Below are 19,590 nucleotides of genomic sequence, written 5' to 3'. Positions count from 1 at the left end.
TTCTGTCACATTTACTTCCCCTTTGAGAAATGGCTTAATTACAGAAATCTACCTGCGTCTAGGAACTTTTTTTAACCCTTTTTTTTGACTGCCATTCCAGCTTAACTGTAAGCAGAGATTTTATTTGTGTAGTAATTTTATTTGTGTTCTAAATTAGTTTGGCCAATTTCTTATTTCTTTAGTAACACCTTGCTTTATTTTCCTCTCACTTTGACCCCCTGAAGAAAACGAAGGACCAGGCAGTGCTGGAGAATCTGTTAAATTTATTAGCATAAATGCTTAGACAAAACGAGATATAAATCATTCAGATGTATTAAGCCATAAAGTATCCCAATGAAGTCAGTCCCTTGCCAGGGTCCTGGTGTATAAATGTTCATATAAAACAAGGTATCAGTATTATCTTTCAAACTGAATATATGTTGTAAAAGTATCCAAGGTTGAGTTAGGAATATGGGGGGAGGGTGCAGCAGGACAGGAAGGGGATATTCTTTAGAGCAGTCTATTAACATAGTGGTGGCTCAGAAAGTAAGGTGGAAAGGAAAAATCTCAACCGTTTGCATTTGGAGTCTTCTTAGATAATATGTTTTTAAAGAAAAGTATGCAGGATATATTTGAGAGCAAAGGAATAAGAGGAAACAAAAAAAAAAAAAGATGACTAGAGGGAGAAAGGCATTGCTTTCTGTAGAATGCATTTCCCCCAGAGGTCAGTTTAGCTTCACAAAAATCCACCCAGAGGAGGCACTGACTCTTCATTCAGATAACGGATTCGCCAGTAGTGAAGAGCTACCTGGGCCTTCGTCTGGGAACTGGGATATGCAGCTGCTGGTCAGCAGAAGGATGTGTATTCATTAGTGGTGGAAGAAGAGGAAAGCGCCGGGGAGTGAGAAAGGGGAATGGACAGAATTCCTGGCAGAGGCTTACCAAGACAAAAATCAGACACAGTGTTTAAGCAGCAATTGCTCGTGAAGTTCCTAACCGTGGCTCTCCGTAAATCTTGGCAAATTGGGGCATTCTTTGCCTTTTGGAAATGATTGTTTTCAAGCCTTTTTTTAAAAAAAGTCAAGTTGTCCACCAGAAAAATGGAATAGCTCACCTTCCCCACCCTTTTTATAAAGCATCCTTTCGGTGCCATTCATTCATTCATTCACTCACCATGCAACAAACGTCTTGCACTGTAGCAGCAAGTAGGAGCACAAGGTAATGACAGGTTCACCCTGTTCTCACAGTTTTTTTCCAGTAGGTATGACAGATACATTACAAGGAAACAAATGAAATATTTTCATATTGTAGTAATTGCTATAAAAGAACAAGGAGGTCTGTAAGACTAGAGAATGACTAAAGGTGAGATGGGAATGAGGAGCAACAGATAGCCCTCACTTCCTTTTGCCCTCTGCCCACACTCACATTTCAGTGTGTTTAGGAAGTATTCCGCCTTACTGTCCAGATGCAGGAAGGGTTCGAAGGATTTGGAATGGTTGGTCTGGATAAATCTCTGCCTACAAGACTGGGCTTTAGGGAATCGGCAGGGCAGCTGTTTAAATAGCTGGCTTAAAATCACCACTAGTTGAGTGACTCTGAAAGCTATTTAACCCATGAGAAACTTCGTTTTCTGCTCTTCAAGATAAAAAATCATGGCAAGTTATGAGGACTAGATAAGGTAAGGCATGTAAATTTCTTAGCCTTTAGGAAGCACTCAATACATGTTGGCTATTATCTATATAGACATAAATTCTATACTTCTAATTAATTGGTAAGTTATAGGCTTAGTATTGATATTGGTGTGAATTCAGAAAAGGTAGTAATCTTCGTTCTTGTTGGATCAGGGAGAAGGGCAGGAAGAGAAACCTTTCTGTATCTGACCTTAAACGAGGTTGTTGCCATCTAGAAGGAAATTTAAATCATTTTACACTACATCAGGACCCTAAAACAGGAAATATGTGGCTTTTGCCTCAAAATCAAGCTTAGGTTTCTTCTTTTAGTACAGAAGTCTATAGGTTAACAGTCTGAAAATCTTAGAATTGCATTGAAAATCTTAGAACTGCATTGTTCCTTAGAGCCACATTTCAGGTTTGCAGCCTTGTCCAGGATAAATAATTCTGGGGTAGGTACAAAAACACCTGAACTCAAGTCCTATCTTTGCCAGTTACGGTGATCTTAGGGAAATAGCTTCAGCTCTCAATTTTTCAGTAGCTTTATCTGTAAAACGGAGATGATATAAAACAAAATAAAGCATCCATAGGTGATTTGAAAACTATGAAGTGCCGGACAGTGCAGAAGACCATCATAGCATTGTTACATGTGAACATGTGGAAAGGAGTATGTCTATTCAGAACACCGGGGCACATTGCTTGCTCTCACGGTTCCTCATTTTTAAGTGAGTATACTATCTTTCATGCACGGCTGTTGTGATAAGTAAGTGAGATCATATATATAAACTTTCAAAACAATACATAGCATAGAATGTGTGCTATCTAAGTGTCACTGCTACGGTTATTGTTACTGTTCTCTGGCCATCTTGTTGGGCCAAGGGTTGAACCTTATAATTTTCACATAGAGAGCTTCTTACTGTAGAAGTTTACAACAGTATAGAGAGCAGGGCTTTGGGATCAGATGACTGGAATTTAAAGCCTCCTCTGCTACTTATTTTCTGTATGGCTTTTGGTGACTTGCTTATTTTCTCTGAGCTTTAATTTTCAAAACTGTAAAACAGGGCTAATGATACCACCACCGCACAGGGTTGTTTTGAGAACAAATTAAAACACAATATGTAAATTGCTTTCATAGTGCCTGGCATATAGTAAGAAATCAATAACTGGTAGTTATTAAACCTCCAATTTTTCTAATCAGAAAATATTAACTATGACTTAAAACAGGTGAGCCTGCAAGAGCTTGAATTACAGCATGATTCTGAACAAACACAGAAAGTAATTTCTATCTTCTTTTAAACTCACCTATACTACACTGAAATCTCACTCTTTCACATATGAAAGACTTTGCAACCAAGGCACTGACAATGATTTCCTTTTTGACTATGAGCCTTTTGGTTAAAATTTTGAATCTCATTTATTTTTAATGAGTTTCTTTACAAAATACCCAGCGTATGTCAAGGACATTGGTAATCCCATGTTTTTCAAAATAAGCAGGAAATTGGTTTCAGCCAATGGGGAGAAAAAGTAGTTTGATCCTCTTCCTGGAGTTACCACGTAGCATTTATTAATAGCACTGTAAATGGTCTGGAACACAGTATCAGCTTGCTGTTCAAAATATGACAAAAGTTTATGAGAAGTTGCTTAAGAAAAACAAGATCTAGTCATTAGAAATCTGACACTGGTCAATAGTACATTTATTCCAAGTCTCCATAAATCACAAACAAATGAAACTTCTATTGTGATCACTGTTCCAGATCTAAAAGAAGCGCCCCCCCACCTTACCTCGGAAAAATTAAATACATTTTAGAAAGCCCAATATTTTTTTCTCTACCAATAGAGGTTAATTACAAAATTTCCCAAGAAATGATAAATATTAAACTCTAATCAACAGATGTGACACAAGATAAATAAGAAGCACGTAAGTTAGCTTTCATTCTCTATGTAGGGCATATGTTTATCTTTAATTATCCCCAACCTGGGAATGGCATAAATGTTATCTCTTTTATTTATTATTTGTATCTAGAGTGACACCACATTTTGATTTTGCCCAGGACAGTCTCAGCTTAAGCTGTTGTCCCAGCTTAATTATTAATTTCTCTCCATTTACTCTCAAAGTATTCTACTTTTGATGGTAAATAAGGACTTCACTTGCTTAAAATTTTGTTTTATTAAAAAAATGACAGATTTAAGAAAGCCATTGGAACAAGGGTAAAAGATGGGCTAAGTGGGGCTAATGAGAAGAAGAAAAGATTGAATTAATATTAGAATCAAAGGATGCAGATAGTTACTATAATTGAGTGTAATACAATTCTGAACTTCCTGACAGCCAAGTAAGAAAGGGGAAAATAGCACTGCTTATGTATCTTTCATGATGCAATAAAGGGAAGTAACCTAGTTTTTCAGAAGAGATGAACTTTTTCTAGTACTAAACTCAAAGAGGAACTTACCATACTAACCTTTCTATAAGAGTTATCAGACAATGGTTAGTGACTTCAGCAATAATGTTTCAAAAGATGCAACGACATTCTCTGGTAGTTTATTTCAACCCAATGTCCACAGCCTTAAAATTATGGTTCTGTAAACTCTTAAGAGGAGAGAGGCAATATGTAGTCACTTTTTGTAGTTTTCTGGGAGATCTGACCTGATTCAAATTAACCTGATTTGTTAATTTTTAGAGTGTACCTATTGGTATGTGTGTGTGTGTGTATATCTATAGAGAAAGAGAGAGAGAGAGAGACAGAATCTTGCTCTGTCACCCAGGTTGGAGTGCAGTGGCCCGATCTGGGCTCACTACAACCTCCGCCACCCGGTTCAAGAGATTCTCTTGCCTCAGCCTCCCAAATAGCTGGGATTACAGGCACCCACCACCCCACCTGGCTAATTTTTGTATTTTTAATAGAGATGGAGTTTCATCATGTTGGTCAGGTTGGTCTTGAACTCCTGACCTCAGGTGATCCACCTGCTTCGGCCTCCCACAGTGCTGGGATTACAGCCGTGAGCCACCACGCCCGATCCGGTAATTTTTTAAAAGCATCTTTTATTCATTAATCATCAGTTAACTTGAACCCGAATCCAAACGCTGCGAAGGACCTGACCATTGTTCTCCAGAATCTGCGAACAATTTGGTGAGAGCTCTTGGGCAGTGGTTGTTCTCAACTGAGATGATTTGCTCCCCAGCAGACATCTGGCAATGTCCAGAGATTTTTTTTGTCACAACTTGCAGTAAGATAGGATCACTAGATGCACAGTCCTGGTATCTAGTGAGTAGAGGACAGTGATGCTGTTAAACATTATGTAATGCACAGGACAAACCCCCCAGAACAAAGAATTATCCAGCCTAAAATGTCAATAGTGCTGGGACTGAGAAACTGTGCCCTAGGATACTGTTAGAAGAATGGATGGAAGGCCTGGTGCGGTGGCTCATGCCTGTAATCCCAGCACTTTGGGAGGCCGAGGCGGGCGGATCACAAGGTCAGGAGATCGAGACCATCCTGATTAACACAGTGAAACCCCATCTCTACTAAAAAATATAAAAAATTAGCTGAGCATGGTGGTGGGCGCCTGTAGTCCCAGCTACTCGGGAGGCTGAGGCAGGAGAATGGCATGAACCCAGCAGGCGAAGCTTGCAGTTAGCCGAGATCGTGCCACTGCACTCCAGCCTGGGTGACAGAGGGAGACTCCATCTCTAAATAAATAAATAAATAGAAGAAGGGATGGAGACATCGTTTTTAGCTGGAGTCAAAAGAAAAAAACCTCATGGTGAAGGGGAGTTGGGCTAGATTCCTCCATCCCACCCAGTGGAGCTAGAGGGTGTCCCTCCCCAAGCTCAACAAATGTCAGGGAAAAAAAAAAAAAAATACAAGAATAGGCAAGTCATGTGGAAATGCAGTCCACAAAGGGAATTGTGGACAAGCTCATTTAACTAGAAAGGAGGAAGAATCTATGGAGAGCAGTAAGAAAGAAAGCCAGATAGCACAGGCAAATTTAGGGCAAAGAGTTTCTGTTCTGATGTTATGCTCTAAGATCCCTAAATATTGCCGGTATTTTTTAAAACCACACAAATCAAGGGCAGCATAAACTTTTATGTTCCCAGAGATCATCTTTGGAATACTGGCTTATAGTGTATATGAGGATATGCATGTATTTTGCTTCCTCTCCTCCACATCATTTTTTACCACTTACATAATAGGGATTCCTTGGAACTCAGTTTTATATCACATTAAATTTAAAAATGGGTGCCTACTTAAAAATACAACCTATCAAGGCACAGAAAATTCTGAACCACTGCTGTAATGAATACATCATAGGAATCTCCATTAAGAAATATTATTCTGACCTAGTTCTCTGTGTCATGCTGCAGATTGTCCTTCTCTTGACTCATGGAATGCTTTGTGAGAAAGAACTACAAAGCCAGGTCCCTCGATATTAGCCATCTCACCCTTCAAAGTTCAGCCAGGAGTGGGACAAAACCCTCGTCACCATGTTGACATGTTTACTTCTGGCCTAGGAAAATACTGCTGTTGCCCAATTTGGCTTCCCGGTCCATTCACTTGCCTGGAGACATATATTTTATGCTTTCCTTTGATGATTTACAAATAAATTAGCTTGATTCACTAAGGTCTGCCAGCATATATGCATTACTGGAGAAATCTGAGATGTTGAAAAAGTATTGTAATTTATTGTATCCCAGTACTTTCTTAAGAAAATTTCTTAAGAACCAAATAAATATCATCAGCTAGTTCATATACCTGACATATTTATTGCAGTATTCCCGCTGAGCACTTCCCATTGTCATGTGTTCTCACACATTGTTTTCACAAATTGTGTTTTGAAAGAAGTCAAGGGAAATTCAGGCCAGAGAAGCAAGATGTTATCTTTTGGAAAGGATGAGCCCACTCTAATGGAAGAGGATAATCCATTCAGAGGTTTGTGAAGCCAGTAACCCCCAGTGGGTGTGATAAATCCACAGTGTCTGAATCCAGAATTTTGCACTGGGACCTTGAAGTTGCATGAACAATTTACTCATGTTCCAAATAAACACAGCATATCATTATTATTATTGGATAAACATGAACATCTGTTAGGTCAAGTTTGCCCTATTTCCTTAAAGGCAACTGGAGTCCCTGAACACAGTTCTCATATGTCTATCACAAATGGATCTGAGATGGGTGTATGATGCCAAAGCAGCTCCTTGACCATCTCTGTGTTTGGAAACCAGATTTTAAAAAGAAAAAAAATCACCTGTTCATCTGAGGTGGCTAACATGCCTAGAGAGGGCCATAAAGACTGCAGTTCCCTTCTGAATCCCGTCAACAGAGCTCTTGTCAAAAGATGAGAATATTTGAATCAGCCAGCCTTGTTCGTTTTTAAAGCAATGTTGTACATATTTTAAGTAATTATCTGGGGCAAGAGGAATCTAAGTGTCACCATTCTGTTGTCCTAACTCAGCCTGGCACCTTCCCAGCTGTCACTCAGTGAGCACAGGATGCATAGGACGATTTCTCACCAGGCTGAATCAGCAGGTTGCAGCAGGTTACAACTACAAGGGACTTTACAAAGCTTCTAATCCTACCCCTCATTTTTCAGATAAGATATTATTGATACAATCTGCCCCAGATCATGCACTTAGTTAGTGGCAGAGCTTTGCCCAAGGCCAGGAAATAAAATCTATCTTTCTGGAACAGCATTCATTGGTTTCCACTTACCGAGTACCTTTTACAGGCCCAGTAACTAAACCAGGATGCACAAACCTGGCTCTCAACTTGCTTACAGTCTGGCTGTGCTTCAGGATTGGGTCATCATTGAGGCAGGATGTGCAAGTTCTTGTAAGAAGTATCCTTATGGCCAGGTGTGGTGGCTCACACCTGTAATCCCAGCAATTTGGGAGGCCAAGGTGGGCAGATCACGAGGTCAGGAGTTCAAGACCAGCCTGGCCAACATGGTGAAACTCGTCTCTACTAAAAATACAGACATTAGCCGGGCAATGGTGGCAGGCGCCTGTAATCCCAGCGACTCGGGAGGCTGAGTCAGGAGAATTGCTTGAAATCAGAAGGCGGAGGTTGCAGTGAGCGGAGATCGGGCCACTGCACTCCAGCCTGAGCAACAAGAGTGAAACTGTCTCAAAAAAAAAAAGAAGAAGAAGAAGTATCCTTGTAACAACCCTCACTTTTACCAGATCCAAGAATTCTCTCCAGTTCCTCCCTATGTTATTCAGGGAGACTGAAGCCCATTTCATTAAGTTTTACAGAGAAGGCCCCTGGTGAGTATGTAAATAATTAGCTCATCACTATATTGTGAAAATTAGGAAAGCATCCTCCTACTTCACGGAGGAAGACCTGACGTATAAAGATACCTCAAGTACTGACAGCATCTTTTTGCCTGAATTAAGTCAATGATGCCTCATACAGGTTTAGCAACAAGGATACCCGAAGGGGGAGCTCTTCTGGTTTGGAACTGTATTGAAGGGACTGGTTGATCAAACCCCAAAGCACATGTGTTTTAGAGCTGCATTTAGTAGCACAGTCAAAGGAAGATAACCAGAGGGCCACACGGAAATTGCTAATCTTCTTTACCCTGTATTATTTGCCTATTTGATGCTGATGAAATCCTGACAGCATTGGCCGGGGGGGGGGGGGGGGGGGGGGGGGGGCGGCGGCGGTGCGAGGGGGAGTGAATATTACGCAATGTGCAAACATGCAGACATTTACCAAAGATCAAGTTCCAAGATGTAAAAATCAAACAAAAATCTCTCCTAACAACAAAAAAAAAAATTCCTAATTTGACTCCCAAAAGACCTGAAAAGCATTTCAAACGTGTCCAGTAAGGCATTAAAAATAATTATCCCAGAAAGGAATAACTCCCTTGGTTGTTTTGATGTATTTTTGTCTACAAACAAATTTTCTAAACCTCTGCCTTGGCTTCCTTTAAAAGGTCTTTAGAACAAAAGTACTTTGGGTGACCCCAGGATTACTGAGCAACAGTAACCAAGGATGTGGATGAGGCTGAAAAAGATAAAAACAGATGATGCACTTTTTGATGTCAACTCTAAAATATTATATAATTAAAACAGAATAAAATGCAGAAGTTTAGAAACAAAGAAATAATCCTATCGAGAAAATTAGCAAGCTCGTTTAAGAGAACGTTAAGATTTTTTTTAAAGCATCCTATAAAATCACTCTTATGCTGCCCAGATGGCTCTGGGGGGTGACTTCTTTATGTAATTAAAGTTCACTGTCCTCCTCTTTTCCTCCTCCTTCCCTCCTCCTTCTCCTTTTTTTCCATAATAGTAGTTATTATTATTAGCCATCACTAATTGAGTGTCTAGGCTCTCTCGTACATTCTCTCCACTTCTCACAGCAACCATTTCAATTAGAGGTTGTTTGCCGTTTCCTAGATGAGGAAATGGAGGCTGGGAGGTTTGGGTTTCCCACAGTTAGCCATGTAGAATGTGGGGTAGCCAGAGTAGCAGTCTTCAGTTTCGAGGACCCAGCATCAGAATTCCAGAAGGAAGTGAGCTGGAAATAAGGAAACGGGAAACCTCTTTGGCACCAGCGCTTGGGATAACTTATGCTCAGAGTCAAACCTACTGTGCGGTCCAATTATGCCAATGTCCACAGCCCCAAGTACAATTAAATTACATTGCCACAGAATCTGTTTTCACCGTACAATGTCAACGAAAGTCCGATCCACCTGCTTCTTGTTTGTATCAAATTCTAGCATACCTTCTTCGTACAGTAGCTGTGCTGTGTGCCTGAAATTATTATTTTTTTGTTAAATACAGTGAACAGTAGTGCCAGTGCACTGTGGGGAAGTTGCAAAAACAATTTGCTCTTTCCGGGAATCCCAAGGTGATGTTGCTTTTCTTCAGTATCATTCCTCTCTCTCCCTCTCCCCGAACTTGAATTTTCATCTACCAGGGTTTAGTAGAGCGGGGGTGGAATGCATGAGCACACCAATATTGTATCTCAATAAAGCAAGAACCAGCTCTACTGAAACGTCCACTTGGATTTTTAATATGGTAGCTCTCAGAAGATCTCAGAGCTAGGCTCTTTCTGATGGTCACAGGGAGAAGAAAATGCAGAGGTTTCCGCATTTTTAGAACCCAGAGGCTCATAAGTAGCACTGAGTTAAGGGAGCCAGACTGTGTGCTGCTGAAGTCTTCATCCTTTCTCTCTGTGCTCTTAACATGAATCCTGTCTCTGCTCTTCCCTTTCACAGTGACCTCTCATTTACTGAGCCGGGCCTTCTCACTCTCACCTCTCCCTTCCACACCTTCCATCACACAAGCAGTCCTAAGGGACTGAGCTAACGGAATATTGCAAAGAAAAAAGGAAAGTGGCTTCACAGGGCAAACTGGCACCTTCCACATTTGTTAAAAGACAGAACTCCATCAAGGTTGATTTTCTGGTCTTCTCATATAGTTAGATAGAGGAGTTAGATGCCCCAGGCAGGGATTCAGATGCTCAAAACTGAAACAGTTCTGGCTGTTTGAGAACATCAGGAAGAGAGCCAGAGATACTCAGTCAGGTATTTGGGATCACATCTCTTCTAAGAAATGTGCCTTGGTTCCAGTTACTCCTTTATCTTTGGCAACAAGCACCAGGGTCATGAACTAAGGACTGTGGGTGGAACTTGGAGCCAGGGCCAGAGGATGCCCCACCCTGCCTGTCAGGGTTTAACCCAAAAAAGCAACAGCAGTGTTCCTCACCCAGGATACCCTTCGAGGGTTAGAGGCAGGTAGCTTGCCACTTGGTCCAGCTTTCTTCTGCACCCCTTCAGGATACATAAATGAAAGTTTGGGGCTTCCTTCGGACCATTTGGCCTGTTTGTGCTGCAGGCAGCCATTGGCAGGCTAGCAATGGCAGGAGGTTACTAATGATAAAGAGTAACTACCTTTTATAGATGCTTCTTAAATGACTGGCACCGCGTTACAGGTTTTCTTAGATTATCTCATTTGATCTTCACAAAAATCCTGGGTGAAAAGTCATTTTAAAATTTTCATTTTATAAATGAGACATGGAAAGCTTGTCATTTGTCCAAAGTCCCACAGCTAGAATATGGCAACGCTGGCTGGCCGCGGTGGCTCACGCCTGTAATTCCAGCACTTTGGGAGGCCGAGGCGGGCCAATCACAAGGTCAGGAGATAGAAACAATCCTCGCCAACATGGTGAAACCCTGTCTCTACTAAAAATACAAAAATTAGCTGGGTGGGGTGGTGCGTGCCTGTGGTCCCAGCTACTTGGGAGGCTGAGGCATGAGAATCGCTTAAACCCAGGAGGCCGAGGTTGCAATGAGCCGAGATCATGCCACTGCACTCCAGCCTGGCGACAGAGGGACAATGTCCCAAGAAAAAAAAAAAAGAAAAGAAAATGGCAGAGCTCAGATTGAAGTGATTCTAAAGCCTTTGATGCTAATTGCTATAGCGTCTTAGAGGAGTGAGTAAAACCATTCCCTGTCATCCAGGTACCAGTGTTAGTCAAGCTCCTGTGGAAACACATTCACATGGGATAATCGAGGAACACTTAATGAACAGTCTGGTTTTTTGTTTGTTTGTTTGTTTGGTTGGTTGGTTGGTTGGTTTTTTGAGAGAGAGTCTCATTATGTTGCCCAGGCTGGAGTGTAGTGGTGCAACCTCCACCTCCCAGGTTCTCCTGCCTCAGCCTGTCAAGTGGCTGTGACTACAGGTGTACACCACCATGCCCAGCTAATTTTTATAATTTTATATTTTCAGTAGAGAGAAGGTTTCGCCATGGTGGCCAGGCTGTAATGAAGGGTCTATTTTAAAAGGTGTGGGCAGGGTTAAGGGAAACGAGTGAGGGGTAGTGAAGTCCCCTGGCTCTAGACACTGTAGGGAGTATGTTACCATCCCTGTGGCTGAGAAAGGAGGGAAGAGGAGGGAGTGGTTCTGGAACCCAGACAGAGGAATTGGAGTTGCTGGAGAGAGTGAAGAAGCCTACTGTATAAAAAGGCCGAACTTCTGAAAGGAACATGGTTAACTTGAGCTGACTTAGCAGGGAAGGAGCCAAGGAACACAGAGCCTGACCTCATTCTTCTTTCTCCCTCCAAGTTCTGCCACTATTTCCCATTGGCCAAACCCTACTGGAAGTGGAAGGCTAAGAAGTCCACTGGTGCAATCCATACAAGTCAGTCCCGGGGCCCAGAGTGGGATGAAAAAAGGTGGGGATGCACTGGAGGGAGCTTTGTGTATCTGAAAATAACTTTATTCTAGCCTTTTCTTGACTGATATTTAGCTGTTTATATGATTATACATTGAACATATTTTTTTTCTCAGACGTTGCAGACATTGCTCTTTGCTGTTAACTTCTAGCATTGCTTTTGAGAAATCCAAATCCATGATGAGTCTTGAACCAATATGTGCAACTAACATTTTCTCTCTAGAAGTTGATAGGCTATTCTCTTTATGAGTGCACTAAACTGCCCAATTCAGTTCCCAATAATCCTTGTTTTAAAAAAAAAAAGAATCAATCTATTTAGTAAATAATCCCAACAAATTTTAGAATGGTAATTTACAGGGACAGAAAAAGGTATTACTTATTGATATTTGAAAAAAATCACTTTTCCCTTTAAGCAGCATTTAGAACACAACCTAATGTAGGTCTTGAATTGTAAATTCTGTTGTAAAAGGCATTCTTTGGGCAAATAATGTTAACAATGGGGAGAAAACAATTCATGATTGCGGGAGCATCCAGAATTATTTTCTCCTCAGCATCTAAAATGTCCTAGTTATCCTGTCTTCACATGAAATTGCTATTGGGGTTCCTGAACACAGGCCCAGGTCAGTACTAAACAACGTGTGTCTCTAGAGCAACAGACCCTTCAAAACTCAGACCTACCAGACATTTCTCTTAGAAAAATAATGTATTGTTTTTGTACTGAGCTTACTATTTAATGTAAATATATTTTAGCTGGGAAGAGAATGTGCCCTGTTATGGGAACCCACCATTCAGTATGTCGTGGCCCCAACACAGAACAATTGGTGACAGAAATTCTTTTGTGAGTTGTAGGCTCCTGATGGAGCCTGAGTTATTTGGCAGGAGATGATTTCCACAGTTTGTGAACACTGAAGATGAGACTGGCTTGGCGGAGACTGGCCAAACTGCACAGCCAGTAAGACCTGCTTCCATCAACCCACAGCAGTTCTGACTTTTTATTTTATTATCTTTTCTAACAATAGAAAAGAAACTACCACAGGGAAGAGAGAAAACAATGGCGTTTTGACAAATGGAACAAAGATGGAGTGTGACTGACAATTCAGGTCAGAAAGAAAATTAAGGCACAGGAAGACTGATGTTGGTCGGCCTCCTTGCCAAGAAGCAGAAATTCAGGGGGAGGCATCCAGCCACAGGCAAACTGGCTCAACACTGGCCATTTTGTTTGAGCAATTTTCTTGGATGTTTTCTACAAAAGAGTACTTTTTCTCGGACTTCAAACATCCTTATATGCAGGATCAACACCACACACTGCCATCATCCCCTGGAGTAGTATCCTTGAGACCTGAGGGAGAACTGGAGGGAGGTTGTGGGACTCCACTGAGAAATATGGTCCTTTGTCTCCTTGGAGATCTTTGAGGATGGTTCAGATAAAGTTGCTGCCAGTGGAAGCAGCTAGGCTCAGAAACCTCTAGTTGCCCTTTCTAGACTTGTAATCCTCTGAAAAATGGAAATTAGGAAGCGTTCATTTATGACCTTGAAAAAAACCGTTTACAAAAGTATATTATATCAGTAAAACGAGCTGGAAAGAGGGTTTATGTGAAAGTTCATGGGAGAAACACAGCTATTAGTACGCATGCCATTCCCCACCTTGACCTCAGCAGGAATGTGTAAATTGTAACATATGGAATGTAAGCCCTGTCGAGATGTTTCATAAATCTGCCTGGCAATGAGCATCACAATAGCCTGCATGAGAACAGGCCCCAGAAACGGAGAGACAGTGAGTATTGTGCCTGACAAGGTCTAATTTTAATAAGTCCAGATTCTGACAATCGAAAATTTCCACACAATGTTCTTTAATAATATTATTTCCTGACAAAGGGGCACTTTTTCATGGGACTCAGCCCAGGTAATCCATCCGTCCATCCATCCATTCATCCATCCATTCCAGATATAGCTATTGAAGGCCTACAATGTTGCAGGTGGCATGCTAGGCACTGCAGATACAGTGGAGGACAGAAGGGATGGTGTGTTGCCCCTATAGGGTTCACTATATGTAGGAAAACAGATATGGAACAAATAATAGAGTTTGAGACCAGCCTGGCCAACAGGGTGAAACCCTGTCTCTACCAAAAATACAAAAATCAGCTGGGCGTGGTGGCGGGCGCCTGTAATCCCAGCTACTCAGGAGGCTGAGGCAGGAGAGGCGGAGGTTGCAGTGAGCCAAGATCGTGCCATTGCACTCCAGCCTGGGCGACAAGAACTAAACTCCATCTTCCAAAAAATAATGATAATAATTTTATAATGACAATTTTGATCAATGCTGTAAAGGAGAATAATAGCTTCTACTGATAGTAGCACTCTGCCAAACTCTCTACATGCATGATCTTAGTTAATCCTCATAACAATTCTCTACAGTAGGTACTACCATTAGCCCCATTTTAGACATGAAGAATAGAGACATGGAGGTTTATGTGTATCTCCCAAGGTCACACAGCTCTGAAGTGTGGAGTTGGAATACAAAGTCAGTCTGAGTCCCCACCCCAAGTTCCTGATACCATGCCATTTTTTTTTTTTTTTTTTAAATAACCTAGGTGAGGAAGTGGTTGCTGATTTAGATTTGAAGCTTAAAGAAAACATGTTTCAGGATGAGATTTTAGGCCAAGCCTCAAGGATAAGTAGGAATTAACTGGGCAAAAGAAAGTAGCAGAAGTATTCCAGAATTAGGGAATTGCATGTCCAAAGGTCCTGAGGCAGGAAGGTGGTTGGCCGTGGGTGTTCATGAGGAGGCCAGTGTGACAGGATTGGGTGGTATGTGGGGCAAGGCTGGAGGGGCAGAAGAGAGTCAGAGTAGGTGGGGCCTTATAAATCATGTTAAGATATCTTGAACTAAATCCTGACCAGAGTGGGAGCTCCTGGAAGACCTGACTATCTGGGGCTGAGTGGTGTGGCTCCAGGCAGAACTACTGCTGCAGCGACTAGCCTGTTCCTGGGCTCACTTCTCACCCCTCCTTCCCAGCATCTTCCATAGAAGTGAGTGGATTCTATATACTTCTCCTTTAACAGACTTCTGCCCCCTGGGCCAGTTAAAAGACAATGATGTCAAGAAAAGACTGGCAAATGCAGAAGTTCATTCAGCACTGAGATCTACTTAATATTAATCTCAGTGGCTGGGCGTGGTGGCTCACACCCGTAATCCCAACACTTTGGGAGGCCGAGGCGGGTGGATCATCTGAGGTCAGGAGTTTGAGACCAGCCTAGCTAACATGGTGAAACCCCCTCTCTACTAAAAATATAAAAATCAGATGGGTGCTTGTAATCCCAGCTACTTGGGAGGCTGAGGCAGGAGAATCGCTTGAACTCGGAAGGCAGAAGTTGCAGTGAGCCGAAATCATGCCACTGTACTGCAGCCTGGGTGACAAAGGGAGACTGTGTCTCAAAAAACACTACATATATTAATCTCAGTTACCACCATTAATTTTGGCATGGCCCAAACTATGGAATCCCCATTAAAATTTAAAAAAAGATCCTCTCCAACTTTCCATGTTAAAAGTGGCAGTTCCTAAGACAGATAACCTATTACTATGTGTATTTGTTTTATCAGTTCTTTCATTTATTCATTCATCAAAGATGTGTACATCTACTATGGCAGACATGAAACATACCAAAGTAAATACGACTGGGGTCCCTGTGCTCTCAGGGCTAGATAGAGCCTCGTTCCAGGGGAGCACTCACACCACACGATGCCATTAGCCCCTGGGGTAGACAGAATAATGCTCCCTGCCAAGAGATCCATGCCATAATCCCGGGAACCCGCAAATATGTTAGCTTACATGGTGAAAGGACTTTGCAGATAGGAATATGGCATGGGCTTTGAGAGGGGGAGATTATCCTGGATTACCTGAGTGAGCCCAATGCGATCGCAAGAGTGCTTTTATTTATTTTTTGTTTTTTGAGATGGGTCTCACTCTGTCGCCCAGGCTGGAGTGCAGTGGCGGCGATCACAGTTCACTGTAGCCATGACCTCCTCGGGCTCAGGTGATCCTCCCACTTCAGCCTCCTGAGTAGCTGGAACTACAGGCGCACTCCACCACCCCCAGCTAGTATTTTTTGTTTGTTTGTTTTTGTTTTTGAGATGGAGTCTTGCTTCGTCACCCAGGCTGGAGTGCAGTGGTGCAATCTTGGCTCACCACAACCTCTGCCTCTCAGGTTCAACTGATTCTCATGCCTCAGCCTCCCAAGTAGCTGGAATTACAGGTGTGCACTACCATTCTTGGCTAATTTTTGTAGTTTAAGTAGAGGTGGGGTTTCACCATGTTGACTAGGCTGGTCTCAAACTCCTGACCTCAGGTAATCCGCCCACCTCGGCCACCCAAAGTGCTGGGATTACAGGCTTGAACCACCGCGCCGGGCCTAGTTTTTGTGTTTTTGTAGAGATGGGGTTTTGCTGTTGCCCAGCCTGGTCTGGAGCTCCTGGGGTCAAGCCATCCACCTGCCTCAGCCTCCCAAAGAGCTAAAATTACAAGTGTGAGCCATCGAATTGACTGCAAGAGTTCTTATGAAAGTGGGAGAGGGAGGCAGGAGGATCAGAGTCAGAGGTGTGAGGACAGACACAGAGTGGTGCCATTGTTGGGAGGAGCCAGGAGTTCGGCAAGACCCGCAGGCTCAGGGAGCTGGAAAGGGCAGGGAACGGATTCTCCTGGAAAGCCTTCAGAAGGAGATGCAGAGTTGCCAACACCTCGATTTTAGCCTAATGAGACCCATTTGGGTCTCTGGATCTCCATAACTGTAAAATAATGAATTCGTGTTCTTTTAAGCCATGAAATGTATGGTAATTGGTTGCACCAGCAATAGAAAACAAGTATCCACCTGACTCAAGCCAGGACCCGGCCCGAGACAGACCTCCCCCTTAATCCCTCACAGTTTCCCACTGGGCCCGGATGTAGCTTCGCAATTGTTCACAGCCCAGACACCTACTTCCAATCGATTGGTAAGAAAGTGACTCGCCTGCCATCCTGTGGGACCTGTACAACAATTTATATTTGATTGTAACCCCTCCAGCATTGTCAAATATACACACATTAATGCCTGGAACATTTTTTAAAATAACTCTTACAGATCTGAGTTCCTAAAGCAGCCGCTTACACTGCTGTGTGTCCTTGGGTAAATTACATACATCTCTGTGATTCCACGTGTTCATCTCTAAAATCAGAATAATATTAATCATCTAGCGTTATTGTAACGATTAAATCAGTTAGACATGAGAACATTAAAAATGGCGCCTGGCACACAGTAAGCACTCAGAAATTTTAACAATGGTGATGACGATTGTTATTATTATTTCCTACAGCATTTGGCATGAGACTTAAAAGTCCTTTTTTCTTTTTTTTTTATTTTCTTTTTTGAGATGGAGTCTCGCTCTGTCACCCAGGCTGGAGTGCAGTGGCATGATCTCAGCTCATTGCAACCTCTGCCTCCCCGGTTCAAGCAATTCTCCTGCCTCAGCCTCCCTGGAAGCTGGGATGACAGCCACACACCCCAAGCCCGGCTAATTTTTGTACTTTTTTTAGTAGAGACGGGGTTTCATCATGTTGGCCAGGCTGGTCTCAAATTCCTGACCTCAAGTGATCGCCTGCCTCGGCCCCCCGAAGTGCTGGGATTACAGGCGTGAGCCACTGCGGCCAGCCAAAAGTCCTTTTTTGATTGCTCGGTCTACAATGTGGAAAACGCACTACAGGGGCAAGTTGACAGGAGCCAACTGGGGGAAGACTGAATTAGGGTGATGATGGCTGAAATGGAAAGAAGTGGATAGACTTGAGAAATACTGCAGAAGTAAAAATCAACAAGGCCTGTTGATGAATTGCATCTAGGGGTTGAGGATGTACCAAGGATGACATAGTCAGAAGCCTTATAATGATGTGTTAATACACTGTAAAATAAACCCTTAGTTTGAGCTTCCCTCCCCTCTCCTATCATCTTTTCCTATTGTGATATCTTTTTTCTTTCTTTCCAGAATAAAGAAACATCAGAAATATAAAAACCAGGACCAAAAGGAGGCCCAGGTATAGGAGGATAAAACATCTGGCAACATGTAGCAAAAACAGGAGACTTTTTTCTTCTAACTGAATTTTGGCCTCTTGGTGCCAGTATGTGAAAAAGGCCTTGTAGGCCAGGCGCAGTGGCTCACGCCTATAATCCCAGCACTTTGCGAGGCTGAGGCGGGCAGATCATAAGGTCAGGAGTTCCAGACCAGCCTAGTCAACATGATGAAACCCTGTCTCTACCACAAATACAAAAGTTAGTGGTGGCACATGCCTGTAATGCCAGCTACTTGGGAGACTGAGGCAGGAGAATTGCTTGAACCCTGGAGGTGGAGGTTACGGAGAGCCATGATCGCGCCACTGCACTCCAGCCTGGGTGATAGGGTAAGACTCCGTCTCAAAAAAGAAAAAAGAAAAAGGCCTTGTAATTAGCCAGAATGAGGGGAAATAAGACAAGAGAGGAATAAATATAAATATAATTAAAATGTCTGAATTGATTGTTTTTTTGTTTTGTTTTGAGATGGAGTCTTGCTCTGTCGCCCAGGCTGGAGTGCAGTGGCGCGATCTAGGCTCACTGCAAGCTCTGCCTCCAGGGTTCACGCCATTCTCCTGCTTCAGCCTCCCAAGTAGCTGGGACTACAGGCACCCGCCAGCACGCCTGGCTGATTTTTTTGTTTTTGTATTTTTAGTAGAGACGGGGTTTCGCCGTGTTAGCCAGGATGGTCTTGATCTCCTGACCTCGTGATCCACCCACCTCAGCCTCCCAAAATGCTGGGATTACAGGTGTGAGTCATCACAACTGGCCAATTTTTAAAAAAATAAATAAATGTGTAATATAACCAGATGGGCTTGTTTGTTTGTTTTGATTTTTTTTTTAAATGCCTGTAATGAGATTGGACAGGGGTGCAGGAAGCAGACCGAGAATAGAGGACCCAGGCTCACTATGGCTCTGCAGGAAATAGCATAGGTCCAGGGACTCATGGGGAAAAGGAAAACATCTGGAGATGGAGTCAAGAGAGATGGTTTGTAACCACCAATGAGCATTTGACGAGGAAAGCCCCATAACCTCCCTACTCAGCCTACCCTGCAAGGATTCTATGAGAGGCACCTGTGTTCACGGACTCTGTGAAGCTCTAGGGAATCCTCAGGAGAAGCCTATCTTACTGGCACGTGATCTCACCAGCCCCACCAGCTTGAGAGTGGCCCCAGAAGGACCTTCTGCCGCTGTCCTCCCAAAGTGACTCCTATTAAAGGCAAAATGTTTCCGAGTCAGCCCACCTTAAATGGCTGACTAGTAAAATCTATTTCTGCATGCAACAGAATACCTTTTTTTTCCCCTCCCTTCTGCCTGGGTCTGTAACTTCATTGTGCTCAGCAGAAGGAAGATAGGAAAGGCACACTTTGAAAGTGTAACAAGCATTTGAGCAGACTGAATTCAATTTTGGATACAAATGTCAAGGAAAGGTTCCCTTGGCTCCGAGCTCCTTACTCACTGAGGCGCAGTGTGATGCTCCATTGAAAGACCTGCTGATCTGGCCAGTGCAGGGCTGATGATGATAAAGGGGGAGCGAGGGGCGGACCACTGAGCAGGAGGAGGAATGACCTTCCAGAGGATGTCTTGGGAAGATTGCCAGGCTCCCCTGCACACCCTGGACAGAAGGCAAGAACCTGGAGATCTGCTTCAGTCCCAGCTGTGCCATGAACGTGCTATGCATATAGCCCCTTCCCTCA

Source organism: Chlorocebus sabaeus, chromosome 1, assembly GCF_047675955.1.
Source record: "Chlorocebus sabaeus isolate Y175 chromosome 1, mChlSab1.0.hap1, whole genome shotgun sequence".
NCBI classification, from domain to species: Eukaryota; Metazoa; Chordata; class Mammalia; order Primates; family Cercopithecidae; genus Chlorocebus; species Chlorocebus sabaeus.
The sequence above is the reverse complement of the archived record's forward strand: the minus strand, read 5'-3'. Positions refer to the sequence as shown.